Source organism: Pinus tabuliformis, chromosome 9 (genome assembly GCF_031772625.1).
Source record: "Pinus tabuliformis cultivar Carrire ecotype Pingquan chromosome 9, CPIR1, whole genome shotgun sequence".
Classification (NCBI taxonomy): Eukaryota; Viridiplantae; Streptophyta; class Pinopsida; order Pinales; family Pinaceae; genus Pinus; species Pinus tabuliformis.
This window is the reverse complement of record NC_142307.1, coordinates 1,432,047,463-1,432,055,066: the sequence shown is the minus strand read 5'-3', so window position 1 is coordinate 1,432,055,066 and position 7,604 is coordinate 1,432,047,463. Positions and strand designations below refer to the sequence as shown.

At 34.9% G+C, this 7,604-nt stretch overlaps 1 pseudogene; it reads right to left on the bottom strand.

Annotated features, from left to right (window-relative positions):
- Positions 1-792: 792 nt before the first annotated feature.
- Positions 793-1,836, bottom strand: LOC149153935 (putative purine permease 11 pseudogene; annotated as a pseudogene).
- Between the last annotated feature and the right edge of the window lie 5,768 nt (positions 1,837-7,604).

Below are 7,604 nucleotides of genomic sequence, written 5' to 3'. Positions count from 1 at the left end.
TTAGAATTTCCCCTTCTTGGTGACTTTTTGCGAGCTTTGTCATAATTTTGTGCTGGGGTTTCTAAGAAAGTTTCTATACTTGGGTTAGCCCTTTGTGGAGATTTTGCCTTCATTAGGGTTGAGCGTATCTCTATTTTTCTTCTTTGTAGTGTTGACAAAAGGCTCACCGAGTGACTAGCCTTTCTCTCCCTTTGGGGGCCTCCGAGTCATATTGTTTTAGCTATGGATAGGGCTTCGTAGTGATATTGGTCTAGCTATGGATACTTGTGATCAAGGGGATTGAAGTGACTATCTGGTTTGAGTGCATCTCTAATTTTTTTTTGTAGTGTTGACAAAAAGCTCACTGAGTAACTAGTCTTTCTCTTTCTTTGGGGGGCTTCCTAGTGATATTGTTCTAGCTATGGATACTTGAGATCAAGGAGATTAAAGTGACTACTTGGTTATGGAAACTCTGGAGTAGTGTTTAGACAAGATCGAGACCAACCAAGTGTTGTTGTGTGCAAAATTGAATCAAGTTTCAAAAGCTGCATGAATGCTTTGGAGAAGATCATGGAAGATTGGTTCAAGCAAAAAAATTGGATGATGGGCTAGATGCCCTCAAGCAGCAGCTACTAGAGGATTTGCGAGTATCCTTATATTAACTCATTTCTTCCAATTCATTTGAAAAAAGCAATAGTAATAACACTATGTTGGTTTTGAATGAGAACAACTATGGTGTCTAGTTAAGAGAAATTGTCAACAACATTATTTTATTTTAGGGAAAAAAACACAAAACAAAAGCTACTGCAGTTTCTAACCAGAAGCGGCGTCCTTGGAGTCCTTGTATCCACCAAAAACATAGGAAATAAATCCCCAGAGCCCCAAGAGCATGGCCACTATCTTCACCGCGTCCAGTTTCTCTTCGAACAAAAACGCGGCGAGAATGGGAACAACAGGCAGCGTCACGGCACTTACCGCATTAGAAAACAATGAAGAAACTAAGAAAATGAGGCCAAACATCCCCATGGAAAATGTTTGCGCTGCTACAGCGCACCACACCAGAGTCATGCAGTACGCCATTTTCCCTGACCTGAAACGCTGGGACTCGTACACCAGGTGTCGAAAATCTCCGCTGCTCAACAGCCCCACTGTACAAATCAACGCTGCAACCATGTAAACCAGCGCCTGCGTTATCAGAACCACGCTAAAATTTTCCCTCCCTGCAACCCTTCGGAACAGGAGCTGCAGCAAGGTGAGAAGCAGTCCATAGAAGGCAGAGGCAAGAAGAGTGCACACAAATCCTAGAATGAATTGATGTCTGTTTACTCCCTCTGGTCTTTCGCTCTTGGATTGGATTCCAAGAAGAACAGCGCTGAAGGTAAGCAGCACAATCGAATTGAAAACACAGGGGCTTATCCTGTGCTTCAATAAAATGAAAGAGAACACGGCATTGAAACCCAACACTGTGGCGCAGAGAAGAGAAAAAGTGGAGACGGGAAGAAAAGAAATCCCAAAGGAGTAAAGCATGGCGTTTCCGGCTGATACTGCACCCAGAATTCCACAGGCCACAACATATTTGGGGCTAATAAATGTCTGCAACGATGATTTTCTTTGGGGGTTCAGCAGTATTGGTAGAAGAAGCACCGGCCATCCGATGGACAGCAACAGCGACCTGAGCCAACGGCTATGTCCGCCCTCTGTGAAGTAAAACCTGCTCAAAAGCGTCGAGGCAGATTGGCCCACCACAAGAGCTATAACGCTTATGCCCACCAGCAACCAGTGCCTCTTCCCCTTACTGACGCCATTGATATTGATATTGACCTCTGTTCTTCCTTCCTCCTCACGCGAATCTTCCATCCTACAAGCGAAATCGCCTGAAACAAAATCTATCTTATAAATGAAAATTTTCTGACTGTTTCACAAAGTTAGCAGACACTGCCTATTAGTATCCTAGTTCGTAATTAACTGAGACCTTCTATTTTGAATGACTGTATTGCATTTAAATCCAAGTCCCTAAACTAACGCCGATGCTACTGTGAACCCATTACGTGCATGGCTGATCTGTTTAATGACAGGCATATATATGCACTGGCATATATGCCCGTGTGCCTCTCACGTGGTATATATGCCCGCCTTTAACCTGGTATATATGCCCATCTTTTACTGCATTGACATGCATATATTAATTGTGTATATGAAACGATATACACAGCCATTTTTAATGCAATGAATGCGTGTATCCCACTAGATAAGTCCACACGACCTTGCAAAAAGTCGACTGGTTCATGATTATTTTGTGAACTTCATCCCTATGATGAGACCCCAACATACATATTTATATATAGCCGGATTCTACCTTACCGGGTATTTTTAGGTCGAATTTGCTAAATTAGGGATGGGTGGAAATCAGAAAGTTTGAGTTGTAAATTTTTTAAGATATTTATTTTATATTTTATGTAAAAAATTATAATCATAGTAATATTATAAGAAAGGTTTCAAAATTTGTAAGAGTTTTAGAAGGTATTTTGGAGTTTTTTCTGGGAGCTTCACTATAATGGATTTTGACGTTTTAGGTATTTATTTTGAGCAGAGAGAATGTATCATTTGTTTATTTTCCAAGTGATACATGTCAAGTGAGGGGGCTGGACATCATGGGCTCTGTAAAGTAACATAGAGTTATCAATCATTCCTTGACAGCGTCTGTTGCAAATCTTAAAATTTAACAATTGCAAAAAAGTCTACTTTCTTAAAGTTTATCCTGATGTTTTAATGATAAGATTCAATAAATTACTGTGCCCTAAAAAATAGTTCCATTTTATAAATTTTCAAACTTGAATATAATATAGTGTTCCATGAAATCACATAATAATAAAGTAATAAAAGCCTTTTTTTGTGTGGTAGTTCCTCATATTTTGTGGTTCCCAAAAATTTTTATTGGCAAATTGTTGATGAATTAATATTTGAACATTACAAGTGGTAAATTGTAATGATTTTATAATTTGAACATTAAGAGTGGTAATGAGAATATTTTTAATTTTCACTCTAATTTGAGAATTTTCAATTCTGATGGTATAATAAAGACTATTTTTAATATCTTAATTTCGAAATATACATTTATGTATTTAATTATTATTAAATTAGTCTTTTTATAATAATGGTAAATATCTAAAATATCAATCCATAATAACTATTAAATATTTTATCGTATATTTTAATTGGTTACAATTAAAAAAATCATAAAAATTAATTAAATTATATTTTTATTTAAGATAATTAGTGTTATTAATGATGATGAAAAGAATTAATATATAAGTTAAACATATGTACATTTTAAAAAAACATGAAACAAGAGTAACCATAGAGATCTATCTCACTTCATCATGAAACTTTTTAATATGTAAATAAGCTTTGTTACAATACCATGAATTTATCAATACGAGATGCTTAAAAAAATCATAATTCTTTTCATATAACATTTGTTCATATGATATTTTTCTAATTAATGAATTTAATTAAAAAGACACAAAAGGCATAACTACTTTGGAAATGACTCTATCTTTTATTTATTTGTGTATACTATTAAGAATATTATAAAATCTTCTATGAAATTTAAGTCCTTACCATCCACCTCATTTTTCTAATTAATGAATTTAATTAAAAGACATAAAAAGCATAACTACTTTGGAAATAACACTATCTTTTATTTATTTGTGTATATTATTAAAGATATTCTAAAATATTCCATGGAATTCAAGTTCTTACCTTCCAGCTAATAATTAGTAATAATTAATTTAAAATTCTGAAATAAAGATTAATTTAAAATTCTGAAAACCCTATTTCAAAATGAACATATATATAATAAACTAATTATTTTTACTAAAATAAAAATACTTTAAATTTACTATGAAATAAAAATAAAAATTTTAATAATTAAATAAACTTAATAATTTAAAATATCTTTAATAATTTAAATAAAAATAAAAAAATAATGATGTTCTGAAATATTTTCTGTCCTTCTAAGTTCCCTCTGCTCTTTGGAATATTGACCATCCTATTTCACATCCATAGGGTGACAAAATTCCTCTATTTCACATCCATAGGGTGACAAAATTCCTTTAAGTTCCCTCTGCTCTTCATAATATTGACCAACTATCCTACCTTACATCACATTCATAAGGTGGACAGTTCTGCCTCGATTTTTTATGTTTCAAAATATCCTACCTTATATTCATAAGGTGGACACTGTTGCGTCTATTTTTGATGTTTCAGTACTTTTTGAGAGTACAGTCTTGCCTATGTTTTTGAAGTTTCAGTGCTTTTCTTCATAGTCTGAGACGGCCCATTTTGACCATTTTTGGGAAATGTGTGCACAGATGCTTCATTGCCCTCTCAAATGCTCTTTGAAAAGTTGTGCCACAGTTGTTTTGCATTTGTAAATTACCCGTGTCTGAATTTTGTCAACCATATATATTTTTTTTAAATAAATATCAATTATTAAATTAATTAATTAATTTTATATATATATATATATATATATATATATATATAATTTTGATAAGTAATTAATAAAAAAATATTTTATATAAGAGTTGTTTTCAGATGGGAAAAACTTACCTGAAAAGTTTCCAAATGGTTTTACTAAAGACAACTCGTTTTATGTACATAGATATGAAATTTATTTACTTTTTCAAATACGATTTAAAACTTTTTCTTTTTTTTTTTTTGCCTTCCAGTTAAGAGTGTCTTTTTTAACAAATAATTTTATATAATGAAGCATGTAGGAATATGAGTTCATTCATGTTCTCCCACCTGATATCTAACATAGAATATAAAAATACTTATATTATCTTATTATAAAAATACTTATGTTATCTTAAATCTATAGATCCTTCAAAAGTGCCTTAAGATCAAACAAAATTTACAAAACATGATGTTATAAACTAAGTATGAGAAATTTCCTAGAAAATAGACTCCAAAGAAGGAGCCACAACATTCAAAGTAGGAATGTGCGTAGGATTAAATGAAACTAAATTAGGAGAAGCTGAGAAGAATGGCCACCAATTTCTTTCCATTGCTGGATTTCTTCTAGTTGATGAAGTAGGTGATCAATTTCATCCTCTACCCTTTATAATTGAGATCGCTGCTCTATAAGCATTTCCATAATGGTTGTCAAACTTATGCCAAATGGTTAGGTCTAATTTTTATTTACAACACTTGCTCTTGCAGGGGTTGGAGGTCAAGTTCCATATTATCTTTGTGAATATGCCTAAACATTTTATCAACTTGCCACAATCTCCAATCCATCTCCATGTTTAGTTATAGTGGGGAAACAAACTAGACATGACCCACTTTCTCAACAAATTCAAGGTTCCTATTTCTCTTGTCTACTTCCTACTTCCATATTGATCCTATTCCACAGCACCAACTTTCCTCTTCTATGAGATTATTAGGGTGGTGAATATTCTTGACAACCAGCAATCCACATTAAAAGTTGAACAATTTCCCACATACAAAATTAAACTTCCAATTTTAACTACTTGATATGGAGGAACAAAGAAAGTCCAACCTTATTGTGGTGTGAGAATCTTTTTCGTACCTCAATCAACTTCCAATTCTGAAATCCATGTCCACTCTTTACCACTATTACATAATACACCTCCAAATATCTATCGATTATTATGAATAACTTCTAGTGCAGGATGTCAACTCCCCACAAAAACTTGACGACTTGCACTAAACTCATAATCATCATCCATACATTGTTCTTTTGGCTCCATTGTGGGAAAGGACAAAGTGTTCCCTTGCTACAGGTGCTCCAATATTTTATTCCAACCATCACCCTCTTCATCCTCTATGTGAGTAGCCATCAAATCCACATAGGGCTAGAATAAACTCATCAATATGACGTTGCCAACCATTAGGTTGACCTCCCTCCATAGGTACACTTTGAAATCAATTATGCCTTGATTAATAACACTTGTAAATGAAAATCCCATGTGGCTCAATGTGGCTAATGCCAAGTTGAGACTCCACTTCATGATTAACTCCTGGTTAATTAAGGGATAATGAGATAATCCTTCCTCCTGTTACACTAATTTGGCCATGTTCAATAAATGAACCTTATTTGTTAACAGTCCAACTACTTTATTATTGTGCCTTAGAACAAGATATATTGAATGAATTTCCATTATTTTGGTGAGACAATATATTATTTTAAAAATATGTATGCCTTTGATATCCATCGAGGAAGTTCCAAAAAAAACATGGTGAATTATTAATTGTGAAGCCCCCACTATAATGAGATTTTGAAGGTTGAGAGCAAAGGCTTGAAGCAACCCCTATAGGATGACATATGATTCAATGTAGTTATTTGTGACATATCCAAGTCCCTAGAAAGATAAAAGTTAAATTTGTTCATCGAGGTGAATGAGCACCTGTCATCCCTTAGGATGTAAGGGAAATTGTCATAGCTTAGATAAGGGTTCATTTTCCTAGGATGTAAGGAAAATTCCATATTGTGTGGCTTTACTTCAATAATAATGAATAATAGTAATAATTATCCACACTACTAATTTAATTTTAAATATATCGAATCCAATTAAAATTTAATAAAAATAATCTCTTCCAACAAATAAATCATCCATATTATAGTGTCATCTCTCTCTATGTGTGTGTGTGAAAATTGTAAAGGAATTCCTTTTTGTATGTAATGAATGAGTTATGGGACAATTAATATTAAAGGATAATTATTTTTTAGTTTTCTTATAAAATCAGATAAGGAAAGTAATGCCCCAGATCTGAGTGCTTGACCATCCTCCACCACATGTTCCACTGAGGATCAATGACGCCCATGACCATCATCTCCATCGTAACATCACTGGCCACCATGAGTTTTAAATACGTCAACTCAAATCTTTGGGGCCTAATCTTGCACACCCTGCTTAATGTCTCATCTACCTCCTCTCTTTGTTTATTACTCCGCTCCATGGACACCATTCACCACTTCCCTCTAGCTTTTCTGCTCAGCTATCCCACTCACTAGCTATGCTTCAGTTCCCGTTGTCTCCTCTACACCATATTCACCATCCTTTGCATCCCGCTTCTCCACCATGAGCTATGAGAGGGGAAGAGGGAATCGATCTAGCCAAGGAAGGGGAAGAGGATGTCTCCTAACCAACTTCGATGACAATGTGGAATTGGCATTATTTGACATTGCCATCCCGCCTCATATTCATCGTTAGGTTCTTAAGCTTGAAGTGGAAGAGACAATCGATGGAAGGAACACACTTTGAGATCTTCGCAATTTGCTAGCCTGCCAGCTCAAGGACTGTGAGAAGGACAAATCTTGTGCTACCTAATGGATTGTTGATCTCTTTGCCTACCACAACCATACCTCCACTTCTCTCAAACGTCTCTCTTGCGACCTTCAAATCGACATCCCTCCCAACATCCCTTCTCCCACCTCCTTGCCCCCCTTTAATTCTAATTCCCCATCCCTAGGCTCAACCTCCCCCCTCATTTTCATGGCTCCTGCAAGTCATCCCTCTCCAATTCACAGATGTCTAGAACTAGCTCCGCTGCTAGCAACTGCACAGGCTCCAACTCTCACAATCTCTCCTCCTCAC